The sequence below is a fragment of the Ornithodoros turicata genome, chromosome 5, assembly GCF_037126465.1.
Source record: "Ornithodoros turicata isolate Travis chromosome 5, ASM3712646v1, whole genome shotgun sequence".
Taxonomy (NCBI): Eukaryota; Metazoa; Arthropoda; class Arachnida; order Ixodida; family Argasidae; genus Ornithodoros; species Ornithodoros turicata.
In genome coordinates, this window is record NC_088205.1 from 69,824,190 (window position 1) to 69,849,466 (window position 25,277).

General features: G+C 46.6%; 1 protein-coding gene and 1 long non-coding RNA gene across 4 annotated transcripts in view; one reads left to right on the forward strand and one right to left on the reverse strand.

Moving 5' to 3' along the window:
* The window catches only part of LOC135394665 (leucine-rich repeat-containing protein 24-like), a 255,982-nt gene that overhangs the window by 196,351 nt on the left and 34,354 nt on the right, over positions 1 to 25,277 (forward strand). For 2 of the 3 annotated variants that reach the window (XM_064625519.1, XM_064625517.1), the window contains one exon: positions 23,482 to 23,606. The gene's annotated coding sequence lies outside the window, so the exon portion shown is untranslated. Of the gene's footprint in view, positions 1 to 8,476; positions 8,611 to 23,481; positions 23,607 to 25,277 lie in introns of those variants that run through there. The other variant, XM_064625518.1, reaches the window with a different exon arrangement.
* LOC135396171 (uncharacterized) lies at positions 14,152 to 15,935 on the reverse strand. Its single transcript, XR_010423340.1, has 3 exons — positions 15,829 to 15,935; positions 15,250 to 15,756; positions 14,152 to 15,190 (listed from the first exon to the last, which is right to left on the reverse strand). It is a non-coding gene; the product is annotated as an uncharacterized LOC135396171 (long non-coding RNA).

The window sequence follows — 25,277 nt, forward strand, 5'->3', positions numbered from 1 at the left end:
ATCAAGCACGGGACCTTGGACTGTGTCCTGTTCAGGAATCAACGAGAAACGCTACGTCACCGCATGAAGCACATCACTGCAGCTCCGTTCACACTGGCAACAGTCCTTGAACTCCTGACCAACATCCTACAGCATCGAGGCGCCCTACAGATTTTCCTGGATTTCCTGCAAGACACCTATCTCGTTTATGTCCGTTAGTGCACCTCTCCACATTCTGCGCCTCTCCTGTCTTCCTTCATTTATGGAGAGGGGGATTTATTGGCGGAAAGAAATAAAAGAAAAGGCAAGTGAAAGGGGAAAGGTCAGCCAGGCAACACGCCGGCTTCCCATAAAAAAAAGAAGAGAGAGAGAGAGAGAAGGAAACAGGAACCTTTACGTATCACCGAAGATGTTGATGTACCTTATACCATCTCTCATCCGTCATCACCTCATTGCCATGCTATATCTGATACAAATATCACGCAGAAGGCCAAGCATCGCAGAGGACCATACCGTTACCAGTCCTGATTTGTGTTAAGCGCCGGCCCTACGCCTTTTTGTGGCAATTAGCGTAGCGCCTCCCATATTGAACGACCTAACAAACAACGACGTCATTCGGTCCATGATGCTCGTGGTGACATCAAAAGGCATCCATACATGCTCAAGCTTGCGATCTTTATAAATTTTCCCAAACCAAGCAATCTTCATAAACGCCACGTGGTATCACCCAATAGCGACGGTCTTCTGGAGCTACTGATTAGAAGCGTCACATATAGCTCAGTATGGGCACGTGCAAGTGTTTCGGGATTCCTCTGACTAATGAAGACACTTCGGGAGGATTCGGATGCTCGGGATTCTCGAACAGTCATTACAGCGTGGAGCAAATTATGTCCCCTCGTTTGATAAATACTTGGCCGCTGCGAATTTACTTCGAGCCATGCTTTATAAACGGATGCGCACAGATTGCGCCTGTCGGGGGAAAACCGTCCAGTGCAGGAGGGGGATACGTTTATTAAAGGAGAAAAGGGAAAGGGTTGACTGAGCAGGGGAGGGATGCAGAGCGGTGACGAAGTATCTTGGTACTTTTACCCGTCCTTTCAGGTGCTGTATAGTTCGTTTCTAACTGAGTAACGCCTTGAATACAGAATGGCGTTCCGCGTGCTTGTGTGGGCAAGACAGATCAATCACTCATTGGCGATGCGGGGTTGGAGCGACGAGACAACAGAAAAGGTGGAGAGATGTGCTGGAAGAATGTGATAGCTAATCGTGAGTCGCCTCGCAAATTACAAATTAGCACCAAATCAGCGATTATGCTGTTTAGTCTTGTTTGGTCTTCCTCTTTAGAAAAAAAAAACACCACTTTAATGATAGGCTCATGCTTCTCTCTAAGAAGGATGCAGAGTGAAAGGGCCAATTTCTTGCGGCGTCTTGTCCGTTAAAGTGCCCTCTGTGGATATTCCGCATATTCAGGGTGTCCCACCTAAATGCGAACATATTTTTTTTAAATATATATATCACTTTTTCCGAGATGAGATCAATTTCGATATAGGATATGCTGAAGGGCATTCCTTAGGAGGGCATTAGCAAACTCCTAAGGCAATGTGTTAACGTTCAATAATTAACTTTTTAAAATATAAAAGCAACGAAGTTGTCCCAAGGAGAACATCTGGTCCCTTCGGTCACCTGATACTGGAGCCGTTTTCAGAGCAAAAATCTGTTCGATAGATCGTTCGCAAAAGAATTGTGATGGAACACCATTTTTTCTTTATTTTGTTGATTGCGCATCTTCGGAGACGGGTCTTTCCTTCACCCCCAACGTGAGAGGGTGAGGGAGCACAGTGCCGCCTCATGCGGCGAAGATGAGCTTTAACTTGCCGAAACAAAACAAAAATAAATGTATCGGGTGACTCTATCGGAACTCCCCTTATCTTTGGTTGCATTTTCTGTTTTCTTTTAATCTTATTTCAGGACGCAAGAGGCGATAGTGTGTCCTTTCACCCTCTCACATTGGGGGTGAAGGAAAGACGCGTCTCCGAAGATGCGCAATGAACAAAATAAAAAAATGGTGTTCCTTCATTAATTTCTTGCGGACGATCTATCGAACGGATTTTTGTTCTGAGAACGGCTCCGGTATCAGGTGACTGAAGGGACCAGATGTTCTTATTGGGACAACTTCGTAGCTTTTATAATTAAAAAGTTAAGTATGAAAAGTTAATTAAGACATACCTTAGGAGTTTGCTAATGTCCTCCTAAGGAGTGCCCTTCAGTATATGCTATATTGCAATTGATTTCATCTCGGAAAAAGTTATATATATATATATATATATATATATATATATATTTATATGTTCGCACTTAGCTGGGACACCCTGTATGTTCTCCGATGTTCTCCTATATGTTCCTCACATACACATATGTTACAGGCAACAGGTTGCAAAATGCTTCAGGAGTGTTACGTACAAGGAACGAAATGTAAAGAGTGAGCGTGTAAAAAAAAGAGAAAACATGGAGAAATTGGCACCACCAACATGGAAGCCGGAACGCAAAGGAACGGATCATATGGACAAAAAAAAAAAAGAGATAAAGAAACATAAGGCGACAGCTATCATAAAGTATGAGAGTGATCGTACAGAATAATTACGATGGGCATGGTATTGGAATGAAATGAAAAAGACTTTACTCGGCATAGCGGTCGTAGAATCGCCAATCTCATCACCACCCCGTGTATGGGTGTGCGCTTTTACTCGACGAACATAACATGACAGTCTGTCGTGTCTTCTTCTCGTCCTGTATCCTCCCTCAAACTCAAGGAAATTTCCTTCGCATTTTCCTTCGCATGCCGTCGTTGATGGTCTCCTTGTTTGAGTCTAGTGTTTGGATGGCAGATCGGGAGTCAGTGAAGAGAACCCACGTTTGTGGCCGGTGAGTCGCCATGTACTTCAGCGCCGAGAATATCCCGTGAAGTTCCGCAACCGTGTACGAAGTCTTGTGGATTAGCTTGCAAGCTCTGTAAAGTCTCGGCAATACGGGGATCATAGACGGCTGAGGAAGCCCCATCCGGTAGACACGGAACCGTCAGTATACTCGCTGTCCTAGTTCACACGTAGCATACATGTTCTCCTAGTTCTGTGACCACCTCCAGTTAAAGCTGCCTAACAACTTCAGGAGGCATGTTGCTCTTTTTGGTAGTGCCGGGGATAGTGGTGCTTGCTGGTGGTGAATCACCCCAGGTCATAGTCACGATTTATTTGTTGTTGTTGAAGTTTGCTAGAGGTGGCGCCGGCTCTCCCCAGTGAGGAGTGTTTGACTGCCTGTGTTTCTTGTATCCAGTTGTGATGTGTTGCTGGAGGTTTCTGACCGCTGTGCCAAAGCCTGAGTTAGGTCGGGTTACATTTAAGTATGCCAGGGGGTGAGCCGTGTGACGCGCTTGGTGCGCAGGTGTACTTTGATGACCTCCTTTGTTTGGAGCACATGCAGAGTATATTGGTTGGCTTCCTCTAGTGCAGCAGCTTGCGGAGTACTCCTGGGACGCCGAGTATGATTTTAATCGCGCGGGCATCAAGACATTCTAGCTTGTTCTTGTTAGTGTTGCAGAGGTTGTAGAGGACCGGAAGGCTGTAGAGGATATGTGGTGGTACCAAAGACGTGTACAGTTGCTCCAGGATCTTGGTCTGGGGCCCCTAGGTCAGTCCGGCAGATGCACGCATGGCATTGAGAAGCAGACATGCCTTTCGTCCGATGGCTTCCACCTGTTTGGACCAAGTCAACTGCCTCTCCAGGTGCACACCCAGGAACTTGTGGTCGCACACAATAGAAACTGGCTGGTCATCAATCAGGATGGGAAAGCTCTCGTAAGACCGTCTGGTGAACGGGAGAAACGCCGTCTTTGTTGGGGAAACGGACAAGCCACGCTCGCGGAGATATTCGGCGATTGTGGTCACAGCAGTTTGGAGGCGACGCGTCAGCCACCGGCGGTTTGTGTGAGACGTCCACACGCAGACATCATCGGCGAATATCGATAGTTTTCCGGCATCAGGGATTGTAGTCTGCGCATTATTCCATCTGTCCACGTCTGTTGCTTCGAGGCACTCACACGGAATTAAAAGAAATCACGCATTAGGGAATTTTATCACATCGAATGCATTCCACAGGAACAAAACAAACAGATATGTACTGTAATGGAGAAATTAGTTTGAATCATGCCGAAAACTCTGTCCAGTTTTAGTCACCCTTCTACGAACACAAACATTTTACAAAGAAATTTACAGACCGTCGTGGCAAGTGTTGCGACATGTAGCGGCCATGTCAAAATTCTCGTCGTGTCAGCAAGAGTGGCTAACGCAACAGTTGGTTGTTGTAACGTGTCAGCTTATCAAAGCGCATCGGATTTAATGTTCCCGGACAGGTTGACACGTGACACGCTTCGTGGCGCTACGCACACGTTCCGTGGTCATTGAACACTACAGGTGCACTCCGATGCCCTTGATGGCTTCAGTGCCCCTTTCCCTGTGTTGTTGACCAGACGGGGCGCGGTCGGTCGGTAACTCTGTCTATTCATGACGCAGCTCCTCGTCATTTTTACGGTACATCCTCACGACATCAGACACGACTGATCATCCTGCGATGACACGTCATTAGGGAGTTTTAGTGCGCCTAACGGTATGCGGCCCTGAACGCCGCAAAACGAAAACGACTCATGAGACGAGAGGCATAGCGGTGACGTTTCTCTGGGCACGTTTAGTTGGCAGTTGCGAAATGTTTTCCGATAAGTCCCTGATAGATGGGGACACCCAGTGCCATGTACGCCAAAGAGAGTCTGGCCATTAAGAGGAGCCTAAAATAGAGGCTCGACCTGTCAATCAACTTGCGCGTTTTTCATTGGCTGCTGTTTCCTATACGGGCCGCCATGACGCCAAAATTTTCCCGAAAATGGCGGCGTGAGCTTGGAACGGCGAAGCGAAGATTTCATGACTTTTTTTTTCGCAAATTCCTTCAATTTTATTCCGTAAGTGTACATTATGTTGCAGTTATCTTGCAAATCACCTTGAAATTACGCTCCATTGTTGATGTTTACCTGAAAATAATATGTTTCGTCGTCCTTGTTAGGCCTAGTAAAGACAGCGGTCACAGGCAAATAGCAAACAACAACAACTTTATTTTCGACCTTGGAGAATGGGGAGTTTCATCGCCACAGGCGATACTCTACCCCACTGCTGGATGAAATGGGGGGAATAAAATAACGAGCCCCTTCACAATAACGATCGAAGTCCGATGGTGTCCAGAAATGTCAGAAGAGCTTTGAGCGCAGAGCGTTCCTGGGCTGGATTGGGCCAGGGACCAAGCAAATAGCAAAAAAACGCTACGGATGACCAAAAATTTGCATTTTATGACACACTTTTGTTCATATACACACCTTTGCCCGTTCTTGATTCAATCTTGTTATGTTTCATAGTTAAATTATGTATAATACCGGCAGTCTGTACCAACAAGCGGTTCTGCTACCAAGCATTCTGCTATTCTGAGTCTTCCCGACATGCCCCTCTCCATCTAGATGGCAGCTTTAAAAGTGGACGCAAAATCCATTATGTTGCCAGAGAACTCAAAAAGTGGGTGGAGCTCCTGGTATTGGTAGGTCCCATTAATGGCCAGACTCGCTTTGGTATACACGGCACTGGGGACACCAGGCTTATAACGTCACCTAGTGGTAGAAACGTAAACTCCTGGGACTCATTGTTTGATTTTACAGTATGCGTCAAGCGACGGTTCCTCTTCGAGCACTTTTCATTTTACTCAAATGTTACATGTGATTCAATTTCTTGTGCACGAAGCTGGTTGGTTGGTGTAAATAAGAAAAAAAAAAAACGTTGAGATGTTGGCCCAACTCTACATTGGGCCGGCTATATTAATTGGACGAAGCACGTAAAATCGCGTGCTCGCATACGGGCGGGGATCGGGACCGTTATTTATTTATTTTTTTGTTCGATTTGGGTTCAGGTTCACGCATATTGGTTCGGTTCGGGTTCAGGTCCGCAGCAGCGCAAGATATTGGTTCGAATCGGTTCAGGAAAGTGAATTTTGAGCGATTGCCATGGGCTAAAAGCGAGCACATCTTTACGATTCTCAAACAACGCAAATGTACTTTTGTTGCTGTTGTTGAGGCCACAGCAGTGGTTCACAGCAACACTGCGTGCTACAGATCTGCGTTTCAGGTGGAACGTTACGGTAGCATACTGTACTCTCTACGCTCACTCATCGTATATACAACCTGTTACATCCTGCTCAGGGACTGGCATTTATTTTCACAGCCCAAAATTAAAACTCGGGGTTGCTGGACGACAAAAATCGCGTACAAGGAAGCCTTCAACGGTCAAAAGGACGACCTCAAAGCTAAGACAACTGAATGAACGCAATAGCTGCGAGAAGGAAATAGCAACGTTTGCTATTCTTCTGGTTGTCTTGTGAATAGTAAACGTTGCTGGTTTGAGTCGTCTGTCGTCCGTCTGTGTGCTCAGACTCAGGCTCTTAGATTATGGAGTGCAACCCAAGTGCTCGACGTATTTCCTTCTCGCACCTATTCCGTTCATTCAGTTGTGTTAGTTTTGAGGTCGTCCTTTTGACCGTTGTAGGCTTCCTTGTACGCGGTTTTTGTCGTTCATCGTGAGTTCATCAATCAGCTAGCCTGCATCTACGCCATTTTATAACATGGGTTGCAGTTTTGTTTTGTTCAGTTTCGGTTTCGAATTCGTTTGGCAACGCGCGGCTCAATCTGCTGTGTAAATCGGAGTTCCGACCTCTCACAACGCACGTTACGTCTGAACCCTCTCGCGAACCGGTAACCGCCCAAATTTATTTCGGTTCAGTTCCGGTTCGATTCAACGAGAGAAAAAAATGTTTTGGTTGGGTTCAGTTCCGCTTCTGCGAAAAATAGCGTTTTTAGCGGTTTTGGGTTCGGGTTCAGTTTCGTTTCCGACGCTTGCGGGTAGTCCTTTTCTACTGGGGCACTGGAGTCATATTTTTTGGTCTTTTAAAGGAAGAAACTAGCTACGAAACAAGCCCGATTGATTCCAAGCGCCTAGACTCCCAGTACTTGTAGTACGCAACTCTTCCGACGCAGTCGGCGCGTGCGCTGTTGGCCCGATGCCGAGCTTGAAAGTTACCGGAGGTGGAGAAATTGTCAAGTAAAACTCTCCATTTCGAACTCTCCAACGCTAAAACTCTCCATTTCGACCGACGTCTAGAAACCTTCAAAGCATCAACCTAGAATGTGGTATCGAAATATGCAATAACCTTACAGCTGCTTCTGAACTTAGTGCAATATGTTAACCTTGCGTGGGTCGGCATTTTCCGTCTCACGCGAAAGGCGCCTTTTCCGTTTTCGTATGCATGCGATTACAGGTTACCGAGACACAGCTGTTTCTACGGGCAACACCTGTGAACCGTTACGATCATGCATTCCTTGGCAAAGGTACTGCGAACTACAGCATAACCTTGACGCTCAACTTCATTAGCTTCTATAAAGCCCAAGAAGCAGACGACGCAACTGTCGTCTGCAGTGCGATGCAACCTCTTACGCAACTTCAACGAAGCTGCTGCTTCATAATCTTTATGGCACTATCTTCATTATCAAGATGGAACCGAATAGGCGATTTTTAAAAAAAGCGCGTGCTACCAAGCACGCGGCGCAAGGCAGCATGGGAACTTCGAGGGACTCTGCTCTGTCGTCTGCTTCGGTTATGGTGTGGTTATGGTTTACCCAGCCTAACGCTGCTGCTGCGCACACCGGGAATGATGCTGTTCTTCCTCTGCCTCAGCCTCTGACCGTCTGGTAATGCTCCAATGCGCTCGAAGTTCCCACGAGCCCTTGCGTACCACAAGTTCCCATCCCATCCTGCATCCCATCCTACAGTTGGCGATACAGGTTCTTTTCTAAAAAGGTACAGTGAACCCTCGTTATTATGACCATGGTCGTTGCCGAAACTTTTGGTCATAAGGCGGAATTGTCATATTAACGGGGGGATTTGCAAAGGTTTCACTGCATTGTTCCCCAGGAGTATGGTCGTAAAGCGCGTATGTCAGATTATCGGGGGTCATATTAACGAGGGTTCACTGTATTGTATTTGTGCTTGCTTTGCCACAGGTGGCGCTTTATTTTTGAAGCGTGATGTGGGCAAGCTTACGCTTGTCCCATCCTACAGTTGGCAATACAAGGTCTATTGTAAGAATCTATAGGTTCGGCTTTAGTCACCCAAGAAAAACTATGATGCATTAAAACAAGCTAAACTACGTCCGAACATGACACATGCGCCGCTCACGATGAAAAATAATGTCACGTGTCATCATATCCTTCCATGGTACGTACTACACTTTCTAGAACAGCCTTGTATAACAAAGTCCACTAAGCTACATCCAAATCGCTCGAGACCTCCTTGTTGCGTTCCGTTCCTGTTATAATCTGGAAAGGCGTTTATCTCTCCCAGGTGTCCCTGCACCTATTATCTCGCCTCTTATCGCACGTCCGCCCTACTGCGTCAATTGAACGATTTTCTTGGGCTTGGGCGATGCCCGTTTCTCCGCATCCGGTTAAATACCTTCAGTGTTGCTCGGCGCATGATTCACTGTCCGGGATAAAGGGTAAGGTAATGCACCGTTCTATCGATTGAATAAGGTTCAGAACGTATTGAGCTCGCGAATCGTTGCGGGTGACGTAGGGATGTGTTTGTTGATTCTGGGGCTGTTGAACGACAACGAAAATGATGATGAGCTTGTGGAAATGGTTCTCATATAGAAGTCTCCGTCTAGAACACAGAGGCAGGTGCAGGCTTACGAGCGGATGTGCAGACAGCAGAAGCGTGATTTCAAATGGTCAATTCTCAGTTCGATACGAGGGGCCACCCGTAAGTTCTCTACCTGAGCAGTTCTGAGCGGCCGAATTCGACATCGTCAAGTCTCCGCATAGTCAAGCTTGCCACACCTTCCTCTCCAAAGTCACTTTGCTTCCTGATTTCTCTTTCCCTCGTTCTACCGAACCACACGCAGTAAAGCCATCGCATCGAACCCTACTGGACACGCCGGTTCAGATATACTGCATACGCCTACACCGGACGCGAAGGGATACATACTTTCCTGGACATCCCGCAGTTGATCGGCCAGTGGGCCGCGCGCGTACGAGCAGGAGGGCCAGAGAAGGCAGCCACGCAGAAAACTCTGATTCGTGCCGGAGGAAAAAAGGATGGGAAATAGGGACAGCGAAAGTATAAGAATTCCCCTACTCCCACGTGTGTGTGCCTCGGGCGCTCCGCCGGACTGTCGCGGTGGAAATTCGTGCAGCAGCAGTGGCGCGCGGCCAAGCGTCACGGTTGCCATGACAGCGAACGTCCAGGGATGGTAGCACGGATGAATCCACATAACAATCAAAGAAGACGGTAGGAGGGAATCCGTCAGGGGAAAATGTCGATTCCGGTTGACAACGTGGAATAGCATAGAATATTGAAGATTCGGGAGGTTGACATCAGCGGTCAGGCAATATTACGAAGGTCTCGTGTTTCGTTGCCACATGAAATGGAGGTTAAGAATGATGGGTCTGACATTCGATTGCTTCTTGCTTTGTCCTTGAAAGGGTGCTCGCTGTTAGAGATTGAGGAAGGTAGTATGAGGTGAAGTATTCGAGTGGAAAACCCTGTATGTAAAGTTTAAGTGCAACGAACTGCTAATCGTCACCGCCAACTCAACAACATCGTTGTCTTCATCAACTTCATCAACGTTGTCGTGATGCATTCTGAAGTTTTCCTGAAAACAGATGGCGCAGCTTTACTTTGATGTGAGCAGAACATGTCGGGCCTGTAATGCATGTTACAAATTAATATGAAGAGCCTAATCCAATGGTGCTATGTAATTATGTGTTGTTTTCTGTAATTTATTTATTTATTGGGCCATCAAGGGGCCGTGAGGCCATTACATGAGGGAGTGGCAAGCCCTATCACCACCACCACATGAGGGAGTGGTTATTGGATAGTACATCATATCACCAGCACCATATCATAGCACCAGCTCCCGTGGCTCAGTGTGTAGCGTGCTGGCCATGTAACGTCGAGACCGGGAGGTACCCGGGTTCGAATCCCGGTGCCGGCTGTGCTGTTTGGGGCATTTCCTGGACGCTTTCAGACATATGTCGGCACTGTTACGTTAGGAGTCGGCCCAGGACGCACATTCCCCCAGGGCGTCAGTCGTGACGTCGCCCACCTACGCATTGCTGATGAAGGCCCAATAAGGTCGAAACAGCTGTTCAATGCTGGTGTCGCGACGTTTGGGACTTATAAACATATGTTCAACGTGCAGCCAAAGAGCCTATGCTATTTTTTTTCACTTATATATATATATATATATATAGATACAAATACAAAAATGAGCAAATGCTCCATGGCTGCACGTGAGGCATATGTTTACAGTTCAAGCGTGCCACAATCCCAGCTGTGGACGGCCGTTTCGAGCTTCTTGGCTCTCATCGGCACAGCGTAGGGATGTGACACGCTCTTGGGTCGGCACAAACATTGTGTCTCTGCAAGACATCAATGTTCCAGGGTGTTAGCAGGGTGCTAACACCCTGGAACATTGATGTCTTGCAGAGACACAATGTTTGTGCCGACCCAAGAGCGTGTCACATCCCTACGCTGTGCCGATGAGAGCCAAGAAGCTCGAAACGGCCGTCCACAGCTGGGATTGTGGCACGCTTGAACTGTAAATATATATATATATATATATATATAATTCAGGGACACGTTACAGCAAACACCCCGTATAGCGGCGCTACATATTCGAGAATGTTACCCGATACCGCTACAAAATAAACGTTAGCCAAACAGTTTCTGCTGTGTTCCCGCTATACAGCAGCTCCACCTAGGCCACGTCTCCTGAAGTGCCTGCGGGTACGCGGATATCCGCACCACCCGCACCGCTAGCGCGGTTCTGTCCGCGTTTTATCCGCGCGGGTTTCCGTCCCGTTTCCGTCAGTTTTTATCCGCAAAACCAGGTTTCGCGCTGATATTCGCACGGACACGCGGGTATAACTGCATCCGCGCACACCTCTAAATAACATGCCACCAATAAGACGCCACATGAGCGGGATCGCTACTCCGCTACTCGACAAAGCAGCGAATTGTGTGCAAGACTAACTGGCGGCCAGCGTTCCTCGGAGACCTGTAAAACGTGCAACACAAGCAGCGGTATGATTCGTGCGACATTGTTTCAGCGCTTGATCCTTTCCTATCTCATCTGGCGGAAAGCTTAATCTCGACGGAAACAACGCAGAGTATCTTTTGTTTATTTTCGCGCGGTCTGGAAGTTTGTAGCGCCGACTGCGAAGCGCTGAAGAATAGGAGGCTCTAAGGCACCGGGGTATGTTTATTGGGACGCATTATCAATATTTGCAACGTAAAGAACAGGGATTCAATCCTGTTGAAAACACTGTTATTCTTTTCACGGATGCAACTTGGTATTTAAAGGAATAGTTCGCTCTCCATGCATCGATTCGTTGATTTCTGGTGCAGACTGTGGGGTATTTTGAACTTTGTCAAGTTCCTTGCCTTACTTTCCCGCACCGCGAGCGGTATGATTTGCTGTAGGCATCTGAAAGCAACGAAATCCACGCAAGCAGGCTTTCCCGCGGAGAAGTACGCGTGCGCGACGTCTGTCTGAGAACAATGTGACGTCAAGATGGCGGTCCGTTTCCCCGGCATCAGGATGTGCTTCCTATCGCCAGCCCTAAAACAACGTCACGAAACGTCACGCGGGCCGACCGCCCCCTCCCGTAAAATATGCTCCTCACCCGACGCTCGGCGGCGCTGCCGATGCCGCCCACAGGAAGATTCTGAAAACTCGGAAAATGCGTCGATTTCGAACGAAACGAATTGACGGGGAGTTGTTCATTGCCTATTGCACACGTCCAGCACGTGCTTGTTTTTTTTTTAGTTTCGTTAGGAAGCGAACTATCCCTTTAACGACGTGGGTAGCAGTGTAGTTCTCACTACATCTCTGCACCACCCTGAGAGGCAACGGTACACTCTTAATACAGATAATAATAAGGACAATCATCACATTAGGAGTACATTTAGATCCACTCCACAGAGCTGGATAGAATGTTTCGATCACTTGTTGACCAAATATGCATCACATATATTCACACATCCACAGAGCTTCACTGCTTAATAGGCACCTAGCCAACCATAATTCCGAATGATATCCATCTCTCACCTGATTTGTCGAAAACTGGAGGCGTACGCCCCTTTGTCTCACGTGATAATTATCACAGAAAAATGGGGGGGGGGAGTAATATCTGAATCAGCTCGCCGTTGTTGGCCACACAGAAGTGGGAATCGTCACGACTATAGAAAAAAAAAAAGGGAATGGAGGGTGAAGGGTGGAGATGCGTAGAGGGTGCCTGAGCCCGTCGGGGAGTGCAAAGGGCTAGAGGGATCGTTGGGCAAGACCCGCCTCCTTCTCGCAAAAAGAGGTACATCCCGCGCTTACTACAAATCAGGGGCGACAAAGGTTTCGTTCTGTGGAGTGACTGGCATTCAGTGCACTATGCGGTGGCACCCTGTTGTGAGAGTGTAGAGGAATGCGAAAGAAAACGGGAAGGCAGTAAAGAATTATCCGTAGCAGTCAATTTTCAATCTAAGGTCGGTTTCACACTACCGTGTTTGTCGTCCATTTGCTTGAAAAATACATACAACCTAAAGGCAATCGATCGCCGTAGAATGACACACCACATCAATATCCAATGTATGTGTGCGTGTGTGTCTCCGTAGATTCCATTGGGTCCGTTTTGGCTCCCGGTTAAAAAACACGTACGAGAAAAACGTTAGTGTGAAATCGGCCTAAAGATAGCTACTTTTGATCCGTCTTAGATACCCCGAGTGGAAAATTCTACGCATGCCCCAACGTCGATTCTTTAAGAAGTTCTCCCCCTCTTTTTCGCCTCCTGGATCCCAGCCAAGCAATGTCTTCACATCCTACGCACGCAGTGTTAAGCAAACACTGAGGAAGCCCGCACACTCAGTCTCCGATGCATCGAATAACGCGGCACCGCCGTCATTCAAACCAACCCTCAAAAAGTTGGGTTTTTCTGAGGCCGTTTCTCTTCTTCTTCTTCTTTTTTTTTCCCCGAAAAAGTGGGTTGTTCGATTTTTTCCCGAGCGCCACTTTCATCACAGACGAAGGAAAACTGGAAGACGGGGCCAAGTGGACGACGGCTGAAGGAATTGTCGTAATCGAAGCTCCATTTCCTGGCCTGCCCTTATATTTTCTTTCCTTCCACTATGTCCGCCAGATTTAGGTCTTTAATTTAAAGGAAAGTTTTTCTGATCGATATCGCACTGCCTCCGAGAGTAATGGGGATAGTAGAGCTGCTTGAGCTGCAAAGTTTTGTTTTTCTTGGCGTCGAAATATCTCACTTTCCTCTTCTTTCGGGACATCCATCGCATTATACAGGCTGATTCAACTACTAGGCGTGGTGTGGTCACTTGGAATAAATTGTTGAAGTTGTATAATGTGCGTACAAATATGTTTAAGTGGTATGATAGGAGTAGTACTTGCGTGTTAAGCTAAAAAAAAAGCCTGCATCTTTGGCCATTGTGTCCAACACGGTTAAAATCGGCAGCTTTATAGGGGCCATTTTTTGTTTTGTTTTTTGTTTTTGTTTTTGTTTTTTTGCATTGTTACTGTGCTGGCCGCGCAATTTCAGCGTACCGCAAACAGAGTCTGGTGATCACGTGGCGTGATGTGGTCCTATAAAAAAACAGACAGACCTATGCCGTTGTTTGCACGTTATGCGACCTGTGACGCTTCGTTTGCTTTAAGTACACATGCTAGCGTTAGCGCCGCGGAAGACCTGTGGCTATAAGCGGCGTACAGACATGGACAGATGGAGAGAGGACAGCAGGAAGGAGTGGGGGACACTGAGCTTAGCATACGTCCTGGGCCGACTTCAGGAGGAACTGTGCCAACATTCGTCTGGCAAGTCTACGGGTAAACACAGGGAAAGCCTCAGACAGCACAGCAAGTGGTCGGATTCGAAACCACAACCTCCCAGTCTGCAGCAACGAGTGAATGCTTCTACCCGCTCCGTCATGTCACTACAACAACACAACAACTACAACACTACAACAACACATGCGGTACGACAGATGTTACCTGTATTGAACAATATTTAACTTCCCGTACGTCCAACACTTGGTGAAAGAATCCTCGACAGCGTTCCAAAAATATACCGCAGCAATGATAGCCGATAACGATAACGCGGTGCTGAAGCAGGCGTTATTTTCTCAAGTGTTTCGTGCCTGCACTATGTCGTACACTTCATATATTTGTGTCTCTCGCTCCTGCTGGAACTTCTCTGTACGCGGTTCAGATGTCCCATGGTGTCCACTTCAGATGGTCGTGCACCCTCGCCGTTGTTTCTCCAAGCGCGCACAACCGGGAACTCTGTCACGACCCAGTTACATGTTCTCTTATGTCACTGTGTTACAGCTTGCATCTACCTTGGATCCAAAATATAAGCCACTCTTCCGGACTAACCATAGCTGGCATAAAGTCGTACAAGAGGTACACGGCTCGACGAAGATGCATCGATTTTACGCATAGTTTTCTCGCGCTCAACGAGAGCAGAATTCTCACTTGAGGCATATTTACTTTGTGAGGGATCGCGAAAGTGAAGGAAGCACGAAATACGACATTTCGTCATGTGGCCCACAACGGAAAATCTTGCATTGAGCACTAGAAATGGCTCACATTTACCTGCCAAGGCATAAGAGTATTTCACGCAAGTTGAGCAACAGCTACATTCATGACGATGGGTTGAGGTGTTCCAAGAATTTCAAGAACTGCGATACCTCACCCCAGTGCATATGGGTGAACTGAACAATTCTTCGCGGCGTTATACGATTTTAAAAATGTACGGGGTTCTGCGGAATCCGGGCGTTCCTCGAGCTTTGTCCTGAGGTTCCGCGAACAGGATACTGTTTACCATCCACGCGTATAACTTGACCGCACACCAAGGTTCGCTGTCGGACGGGCTTGTTATCGGACCGTGCTCGATATTTGATCGTTGCCATTCGGATGGACATCGGGATCGCACGGACCAGGTTGCCGCGGCCGACGGTCATTGCAAAGAGTAAAGCCAGCAGCTATCTTCTTCACCGGTTGGCTCAACCTGAAACTGAAACCGACAATTTCTACGCATTATAGGCACTTGAAAAGTCGAAGCTACTCTCCTACCTATACATGGACGTCGGATTTACAGGCATCAGTGGCAATTGGCAACCTGTGATGTTAGTTGGGGTGGTCGGCCAAAGCAACCATCGCTGAAGGATTCGACGAGGTACTAGCGTCACACGACCTGTAATTGCGACGCAGAAACAATGCGAAAATTGTTTAATACCAGAGGGCGGTGATAGCTGAAGATGAACGTGGGAACAAACGGACTCCAAGCCTAGCGTAGATATACGGAATCGATTATGAAAATGGCAAGTCTGGAAAAGGTGAACCTCGATGATGGAAGGGATGGAAAATATATATGGGGATGTCAGGACTGGTCAGCAGATGATGTTCTAAAGGTGTCTCTGGGCGGTAGCAGCCGGTCCGGTCCACGATCCCTCGAGTCTGCCGCAGAATATCTTCACGAGGATCGGTCTCGTTTTCCTCCGCCTTGATGCCCATCTCGATGCCGCCTGACTCTCGTACACGCACTGTCTTTTGGCACCAACTCATGACACAACCCACACCCTGCGGGGAAGTACAGGGTTCGTGTAGATAAACCGAAGTGGCGTTTGTACACGTAACTCGTTGTCCACCGACCTGACAAGCTTCAGATGGCGCACGACGGCTTATTTATGCGTGCGAAAGCTACAAGAAAGACGTGGAAGCCGCACTCAGTAAAAAATCAACAGAGCGACGGAAACCTCAGCTTCCGCCCATTAGAATAGGGCAACATGGCGGTCTGAGGAGAGTTGTGTGTGGGCACCGCTAGGGGCACTACCGATTAGCATCGTTTCGGTTGCTGCAACGACAGTTCCCGTAGCGGTACCCGAACAGAACAGTTCTCAGACCGCCACGTTGCCGTATTCTGATGATTTCGCACACGTAAATGCGCCATCGTGCGCCACCGGAAATTTATCAGGTCGGTAGACAAGGAGTTACGTATGCAGATGCCACCGAGCTTAAAAATTGACTTTTTATGAGTACGACAACTCTGTGCGTTACTATGGTATAATGTGGGACCACCTGCATGAGTTATGACCCGTTATGACTACACACAGCATGTATTGTAATACAGTTGAGTGGATCCGGTAAACCTGAAGCGACATCTTGCGAGGAAACAATAAGCAATTGCATAAATTATAATTAAACAATATCAGTGGGTCAGAACAAACATTTGCCACCTGTACGACATCTTAGTTCGCCTCTCGCACTTCTACACAGTTGCGCAAGCGTAGTATCCTGCTGGCACGATCACAGGTTCCCTGGAATAACGTAAGTTGAAAACCACTGCCGGGATGAAGAACGTCGCGCTACCCCCTGAGCTTCTCTAGATAAATGTATCGCGTATATACGGGGTGGTCCACCAACATTTACTAGGAATTTCTATCATGGTTGGTGGACCACACTGTATGTACAGATAGAGAGGCGAATACTGAGATACTTTCTCGGAAAGTTCTTGTAGCTGAATTTTCCACTTCTGTACCTATACACTCTTAAAAATGAACTTCACCAGATAGCACGCTCCTAGCCAGCCACCATCCCGAATGACAACGTTCTCGCCCCTGATTTGTTGAAAATGGGAGGAGGAGCCTATTTTGTGCCGTGCATAATGGGCACAAAATAGGCTCCTCCTCCCGTTTTCAACAAATCTAGGGCAAGAACGTTGTCATTCGGGGTGATGGTTGGCTAGGAGCGTGCTATGTGGTGAAGTTCATTTTTAAGAGTGTAGAGCTGCCCTATATTTTTGTGTTTTCTTTTTTCTGCTATCGCCCAGTCACCAACCATTAAAAGAACAAAAACCGAAGTGTTTCACTCTTTATTACTTCTCTTTCTTTTTATTTTCTTTCGGTCCTCGTTTTTAACTTACAAAAAGTTTCTGACGTCCCCCTAAATTTTGTGAGGGCTCCTCTGGGGGAACGGGACGACAGGCTCGCGCGACGGAAAAACCTCGTTTGCCGATAAATTAAAGAGGAAGAAAAATATTAAAAAATAAAATCGGCGCCATAACTGTAAAATGGCGCTAGCAATAAATTTCGCCGAAGCCTCCGTTCCCCATCTGCAATGAGCAGCGAGCTGTAGCTATACTTCTAAGCGCAAGCAAATGGGCCGATTTGGAGCTATTTAATGTGCCGAGACAATTTTCTTCTTTTGGGGGGAACACGTTTCACTGCCTCCAGCAGCACACCCCACGCCTTTCCCCACCGTGCCGTGCAAACTACCGTGGCTGCGCCGTGATGTTCTTTACACTTTATATTTCATTACAACGGGGATCCGTTTGTAAATTTTGTGTGCGCGCTTTTTTTTTTGTGACAAATAGCGCAGCTAAATGCTGCTAAAAAAAAACAAAGAAGAAGAGGAGGAAAGAGAAAGCAAAAGGGTCTGATACCCTGGTCACACGGGCAGTCTTCAAGGACGATTGAGATCAGTGACCATTGAAAATGCAGGTAGCACCACCTAGGGTGTAATGTGTCAACCTATCAGGAAACATTGGATCCAATGCTCTTCGAGGAGTTGACGCGTTACACGCTTGGTGGCGCTACGTGCATTTTCAATGGTCACTGGTTTCAATGGTCGTTGAAGACAGCCCGTGTGACAGGGTTATAAGGTGTGTAACTGAGCCCGTGGTGAAGTAGCGCCCGTGCACCAGATCAATGAACAGGTTAAAATCTGTAACTGTAACCAGTGTGTTATCAAATGTGGTTAGTATATCCTGACGAAAACGTGAGCGTGCAGAGCTCCTCGTCCCCCCTCAATACTATCCAGGGACATGGTAATGTACGAGAGCGAAGAGATGACCCAATCGCGACTAAAAGTATCCGTTGAAAATTCGATGCAATCCGACGGAGTGTACGTGCAGTTTTCCGAAGTGCACTTCCTTGTCCATCGAAATTATAGTTCTGTAAAGGCACATTGGACATCGCGACATGCGCATGTATCCGCTGCCGTTGAAACAGGCCAAAACGCATCTCCTCGAGTGCAGTGGAAACATTCATTTCGGCCTGTTCGTAAATGACTGCGTTAATCCTTTAAAGTAGAAGAAGCGTGTACGAATAGACGGGAACAGGGACACCGCGCCATTAACGAGCCCTAACATTCAACGACTTTATTCACAATTCCATGCTTGTATGTAAACAGGCATTCTTCTCTTTCCATGTCAGTACTACATTTACGGTGCTGACTCCCATCTGCATTCGATTTCATGGCTTCATTCACGCGCACACTGAAACATGCGCAGCTTGCAACACCCTCTCTCCTGCACCATCTCCACACACTTCCAGCAGAATTTGTCCGAAGTTTAGGGAGTATTTCCAGTGCTATGGGGACTAAGTTTCAACGTCAGAGGACCAAAATCGGGAGTAATTGTCATCTAGAGAACTAGATTATAGACTAGAAGCTATAATTGCTTCCAAATTTGCACCTTGTTTCCTTAGAACGAGGTTTTCGATTTGTTGTTGTGTTGTTGATTGGATTTCACACCTAGTTACATTAGCACTGTAGCAGAGCCAGGAAAGGCGCTTCCCGCAAATGTATACACGGTATACAAACTTTGGTGATGTGTAGCAACAAAACGAAGATATTTCACAGAGTTACATACACAGGCAATTGACATGAAGATACAGATATATTTACAGAGGTTCGAAGAAAAACCTGCAGCGAGCAGTACGTTCGAAATGACTAACGAGGATGAAACAAAAGCAGTGATTCCACCGAACCCCACTTTGTCTGTCGCGACGGCACGCCGTTCTGCTGCAGAGTTAGCGAGTGCTGGCAAATGTTTGTCAGGTAAATACTGGACGTCTTTTCGGAGTCGTAAAACCTTCAAGACGAGCCCCTGATTCGCTGCAGCACCGCCATTCTGTTGTGAGGCCGAAGCGTCCTTTCTCTTTTTTTTTTTCTTTTTTCTGATGCAGGGTCGTTGAACAGTTACAAACGGGGATTTAGATGTACACTCTAGGAAAACAAGGGGCAAATCGGAAGCAACTACAGCTTCTAGTCTCCTATAGGTCGCAGTTACATTGCTGTTGGCAAACATTGCTTCGAGCGCCGTATGTCGGAGACTTCCGGTGCACGTCGAAAGCGCCCCAAGTGGTCGAAATTATCCGCAGTCCTACCCTGGGGCACGTGCAACCATGTCGCCACACATACAGGCAGACAAACGTTATGTGTAACACACACAACCGTTACCATTTTCTAGTCGCGCAAAACCGGATAACTTGGATAACTGTCGAGGTACTGTAAGACGTATTAAACAAAAGGAGTAATAGAAGCACGTCAAAACATATTAAGGGCAACGCGTTGAGCCAGTTACTGCAGAAACCGAAACATCTTGCCAGTATTTACAAATGACGTTCGCCATCTTTTCGTACACTCCACTTCTACGTATGTCCGGACTACATTCTCTGGCGGAGATGTGCCTCTGTGACCGTTGCTCTTATGTAGTGTCGGAGTATAATATCCCATTTTTGTCCATCATGCGAAAAGCATCAGCTTGTGCAGACGACAGGATGGACGACACTGACGTTGCTCAAACTAGCAATCACATATTCTTTTTTTCTCGCTTAGTAATCCACCGCCTCGCTCGCACAGCTTTGAGCTCTTTCATCCATCCGTTTGCCTGCGTTTATGCCATTTTTATCCTTATGATTTGAGGATGAAAAAGAAACAGAAGACAGCTGCCGTTTTATAGTGGAGCCCTCTCAAGTGGACACGTGCAAAATATGGAAAACTGCGCGCCGCGTAATCTTTCTTTAATGTCTTGCAAATTCTATGTTAACGAACCCCTCAGTCTAGGCAACTCCCAAAGACTTCTTAATTGATATTTAAGTACATTACGCTGCCGCATTCCTTGAAACGGATCACACACTGGGGTGTGCAATCCATTTTGTGTGGGGTGAGTGCTGGGAAGGGCGACAAAAACGACGACACATTGTACTGGACTTTACCGAGCACGCTGCTGAAACACCAAAAGTTGCAGGCGAATTAAAAAATAATAATTATTATTACAGTGGGACGCGCGATTAAACTCCTCACGACCTTATTGGATCGCTTCTTGCAAGATATTTCTATTTGCACATTTCTGTCTACATCAGTTTAACACAAAAAGGAATCGGTTGACAGCATTAAACAGTTTAATTTGCGAAAGCGAGACTTTCGTGCAGTAGCTGCACTTCTTCAGGTTGAAGAAGTGCAACAAAGAAGTGCAAGTGCAGCTAAGTGCAAACCTGCACGAAAGTCTCATTTTTCGAAAATGTAACTGTTTAGTGCTCTCAACCGTTTTCTCTTTGCTTTTGAATCGTTATCGCCGGAAACTTGCACATCGTTTGTTCTTGTTCTACGATGACAAAAAGGAATTCGCTAGAAAGCGCAAGTTTTTGAGTTAAGCGGAATCCTGAACAGAATTCCCGGATTTAATATGGTAACATCTCCTTGTGTTTGAGGACCATATTACTACACAGGGACGGAGGTCAAAACAGGAGAAATGCACGCGGACAGACTGAGTCTGTTGTCACCTGATCGTACACACCAGCTTGCGTGCCTCTTGTTGCTGTGTTCCCGGACGTATTCGGAGCTTGGGAATCATTTTTCGTATATTTTGCCAGACACACAAACTTCTTTTGATTCATTAAAGTACAGCTTGGGACAAAAGTTTACGGAACACGCGAGCCACGTACTTTTTCTTCGGTGCGACACCCTAGCGGCTGCCGGAATCGGGTGAGTCCACTGTTTTGAAGGGGTGGACGGATGCGCTGTTAGCGATACACAGTGGTGGTTCCAGGTTCCAGTGTCGCTTATGCGTGCCTGGGAACCATGCCTGGGAAGTACAAGTTACCGCTGTGTGTCGCTAACAGCGCACCCTTCCACCCCTCGAAACAGTGAACTCACTCGCTTCCGGCAGCCGGTAGGGTGTCGCACCGGTGAAAGAGTACGTCGCTCGCGTATTCCGTAAACTTTTGTCCCAACCTGTACTATAGTACCACAGTGAGTACATATAGTAAAAGTAATACTCCTATTGGTTTTGGATCACACGTTTGCTTGTTTGGTGGAGAGGTGAGACCACTGTTGTATTACACACTGTTTATATTACATGACGGTACTTATTTTTGAAAACAAGACCCACGCAAATTAAGGTTGGTTGGTTTTAGGCGGACAACAGAGCCAACAGTACAGTCTCTAGTTTTTTCATCTGACTCGATTTCATTTGCTTTGAGTGAAATAAAAAGATGAGAGAAAAGAAGAAGGGAGAAAGGGTATGCCGAGCATGCGAAAACTGATATGCCCGCATCAAGAATGACGCATTCAGAAAGCTCCGCACAGCGCCTCATAACCCCACGTAATAGTCAAGATTTGCTACGTATTTCTACGAGATAACCTTTTTTTGCTCTCGATACTTCCTTTTTTTTATCTAACGGCGAATAAAAAAAAAGTTGAACGAATTCGACGTTATTATTAAAGCTCTTTGAAAGTGCTTTTACCTTCGCGACTCTAATTAAACTCTCTCGCGTGACTGCTCCTTCCGCAGTGGAACCCATACGGCAGAATAAAAATTAACTACGTTTTACTTAACGTGGGAAAGGGCGCAAGCGTATCGTGTTGACGAAGAAATATCCTCGGCCCACGCGAGGTTTTCTGGTTTTCTCCTCTTTTCTTCTTCTTCTTTCTTCGATGTAGGGGATGAACGCTCGTTTAACGGAAATTATTATGCGCCCACAGGGACAAGGCAGGATGCAGAGAAAGTTGTCGCAGTGCGAAGGTCACGGTAACGCGGGATATGTATAGCTGGTTCTCGTTCGCTCTTTCACGTCGCTGATCTTTGATTTCACATCTTCGTATGGTGCTCTTCCAATCTACCAGCGCTCTCTATTGTTAGTAGTACTGTATAGCACTTCCTTGTCATTCGTGACAACCAAACGGTTCGATGACAACCACGTGATGACCGTCCTTCCGTTTCTTTTCGTCTGCCCTCTACGAAAGCTATATGAAACCGGGCGGAAACGCGATTTCCCAGCTTCGAATATATTTTCCAGCTCTCCCTCCCGTGGCAATTGATGCTACTGTATTCACAAATCTGTTCGTAAAACGCCTGCATAAACTCCGGCTTCATCAACAAAGTAACACGCACGCAGTCACAGATTAAGGTTTGTTTCTGGAGTCCCGTTAATTGAAAAAATGTTGGCGAGGATCCGAAATGGGATTCCTCGTGCATGCGATACGCTTCGAACACAGAAAGATGATGAACGTAAGATACCGCATGCATCGTAACCGATAGCTCGCACGAACAGGAGTACGATTCTGTCGATCTCTGTGATGCTATAAATATCGCCTTTACCGATTACTCGGTCGTCCAATAAAATGGGGCGGCAAAAAGAAAAAGAAAAAGAACAGCGGATATTCCTCAAATATTCCCGTAAGCGAGACAAAATTAGTTTATAGTGTTATTCTTTATCCTTTTTCTTCCCGTTCGTCCACAGAACAACCTCATAATCATAATGAGCTTTGGCTTCCTCGTCCCGAATTCTCTCTCTCTCTCTCTCTATTTCTTTTTCTATCCAGAAATACGACGACCTCCTTCACTTTTGACGCATGGTAAATGACGACTTATCTTCGGGGTTCCTACGTGTATTCCGCACGAGGGGGCGGGAAAGTAGTTTGCATAACAAATGGCTGTGAATACACAGGGCGCCGCCTCGTAGCCGTCATACTAAACACTTTCGCGCATTTTTCTTTCTTTTTTTTTCTTTTTTTCGAATCATGCAAACGAGGCCTTGGCAGCTTATTACCGGTTCTCCCTCCCCACCCCCTTCCTCTTATCTTTTTATCGAGCACTGGCAAAAGTCGTTGAAAGGGCCTCGTGAGCAAAACTGCGAGGAACGCTTCGAGGACATAAAACATGTGTTCCTCCCTTAGCAGCTTATATGTCTTTCTGCGTCTCGCCTTGCTATGGCAAATACCGCGGTGCTGCCGGGGTACGTGGCCTGCGGCGATTGCTTTTAAATTGTCACAACACCATGTCTTGCTGTTCATCCAATGTAGATTTTGTGTTCGCGACGCTATTAACATATGGAATGTAAACATCAAATGATATTACAGCACATATTAAATACTGTAACGCTGTTAGCGTCTGTATGCAAGCCTTTCTTCTTCTTTTTTTTTTCTTTTTAATTTTTTTTAAACAGGGTTGCGTGCAAACACCTTGTATGTAACGAATAACACGCAGAGTTAATGTCATGACATTTGGTTCTTCCTTTTCAGGGTTCGAACCAAAATGGTTCGTTATATCTGAGCGTGCTCCTCAACCGAGAATGACGTCATCATCCAGGCACCTGTGAATGCCAACTCAGAAATGGTAGCCGTTAACCGTTATCTGTCATTGAAAGGTAAGCGTATCAATTAACCCTGTACAATATCCTTCTATTTTGTGTCGTCCTCGCAATCAAATCCACAAACAACCTACGGTCGACAACATACATTGCTCCTGTTGGCCGGCTATGTCAAACACCGACAAAGCGAAAGATTGATGAAACAAAAACATACTTAAATCCTCTACGCAACATCCACTTTTGTAGATTCATTTACGAATCTACGGGCACGTCGCTAACTGGGTCAATAGTTATTGGTGTCGCGTGTTTTTTTTTTTTTTCACTACGAGGTGTTTGTTCCAGACGTACTAGTACCACTAGTACTACTTCTCGTACTACTGCTAGTACTACTAGGACTACTAGTACTAGCGCTTATCGACACCAAGAGTAAGCACTGCATCCAATCCAACCTTTATATTTTTCCTCCTGTCGGAGCTCGGAGCAACGGTATTGAACCATCTCACAGCCTGCGTTCGTTACAAACAATTGGCTGGTTGCCTTCGAAGAGACCTTCGACAGCTGAGCACTCAATACTTTCTCCCATTACGTGTCAATAAGAGACATTGTGCTCGATTCGTACTGCACTTTACAGTAGATTCTACGTAGTCCCTTCGTCAAACAAACGACACAGAGCCCGCGGCAACATAACCTGGCTTTAACTCTCTCCCTCCCTCTCTGGCACACCAACAGCGCGCGTAGGGGGGGGGGGGGGGGGCGAGGGGGGAACCCGCGAAGCTCAATAAAAAATAGTGTGCCTTTCGAGCGATACAATTGGCCCTCACCTTCCTGCGACGCAAGTCGCTCGAACACGTTTCGTACACAATTTTCGTTTTTTATTACACCTCCTTTCGTCACCCTTCTTTGTCTTCCTCTTTGCACGCCGACTGCACCTAGAGCTGTTCAGTCAATATTGTCACTTCAAAACAGGCTACAAGCTTTATGTCACGTCGATTTTGTTTCTTCCTATTTTGCGCATCACCAGAGCTCCGAGGCGACACGTAAAATTTGACGAGAGCAACTTCAAAGCCTCTCATTCGTGTCCTCTATCTCTTTCTTGCTTTTCTTTCTCTCTTTCTGTCTTACGTAAATCTAGGAACAATAAATGTTGACGCGACTAAAAGTTTTCAGCAAAAAATAAGACGAAATTGTTGGACGAAACGAGCTCGGTAAATTATATAACGTGTTTCAGCACCTGCTTCCACACGAAACAATTTTCGCCGTTTTAGGGAGGCCTATATTTGTTAGAATTCCGCTGTTCTCTCTCTTTCTCTCCTCTCTCTCTACTGTTTCCATAGAGGACAGAGTCAATTCTTCCCATATTTCGTATTTAATCTCGCTAACGGTCGATTTCACATTTCGAACACAGAGTTTTTTCCCCACCGTGTATGGGTGTTGAAAGCGCTTAAGTACACATTACCATGCCTCATTTCCGACGCAGTTAAATATTACACTGCCCGAAGCGCTTTCCGTAAGCCGGGCGGAATTGTTCTACGGATGATGGGGGTTGCGTGCAGAGCGTGAATAAAGAAAACGCACACATACAAAACAGAGAAAGAGCCATTTCAGTAGCAGTTGAAAAAAGCTGACGCGCACTTTTTTTCTTTTCTTTTCGAAACGTAGCACTGCGTATTCGAGATGTGACAGGAAATGAGGGGCGGACGTTCGTTTTTCTATTTTGTTTTAAGTACT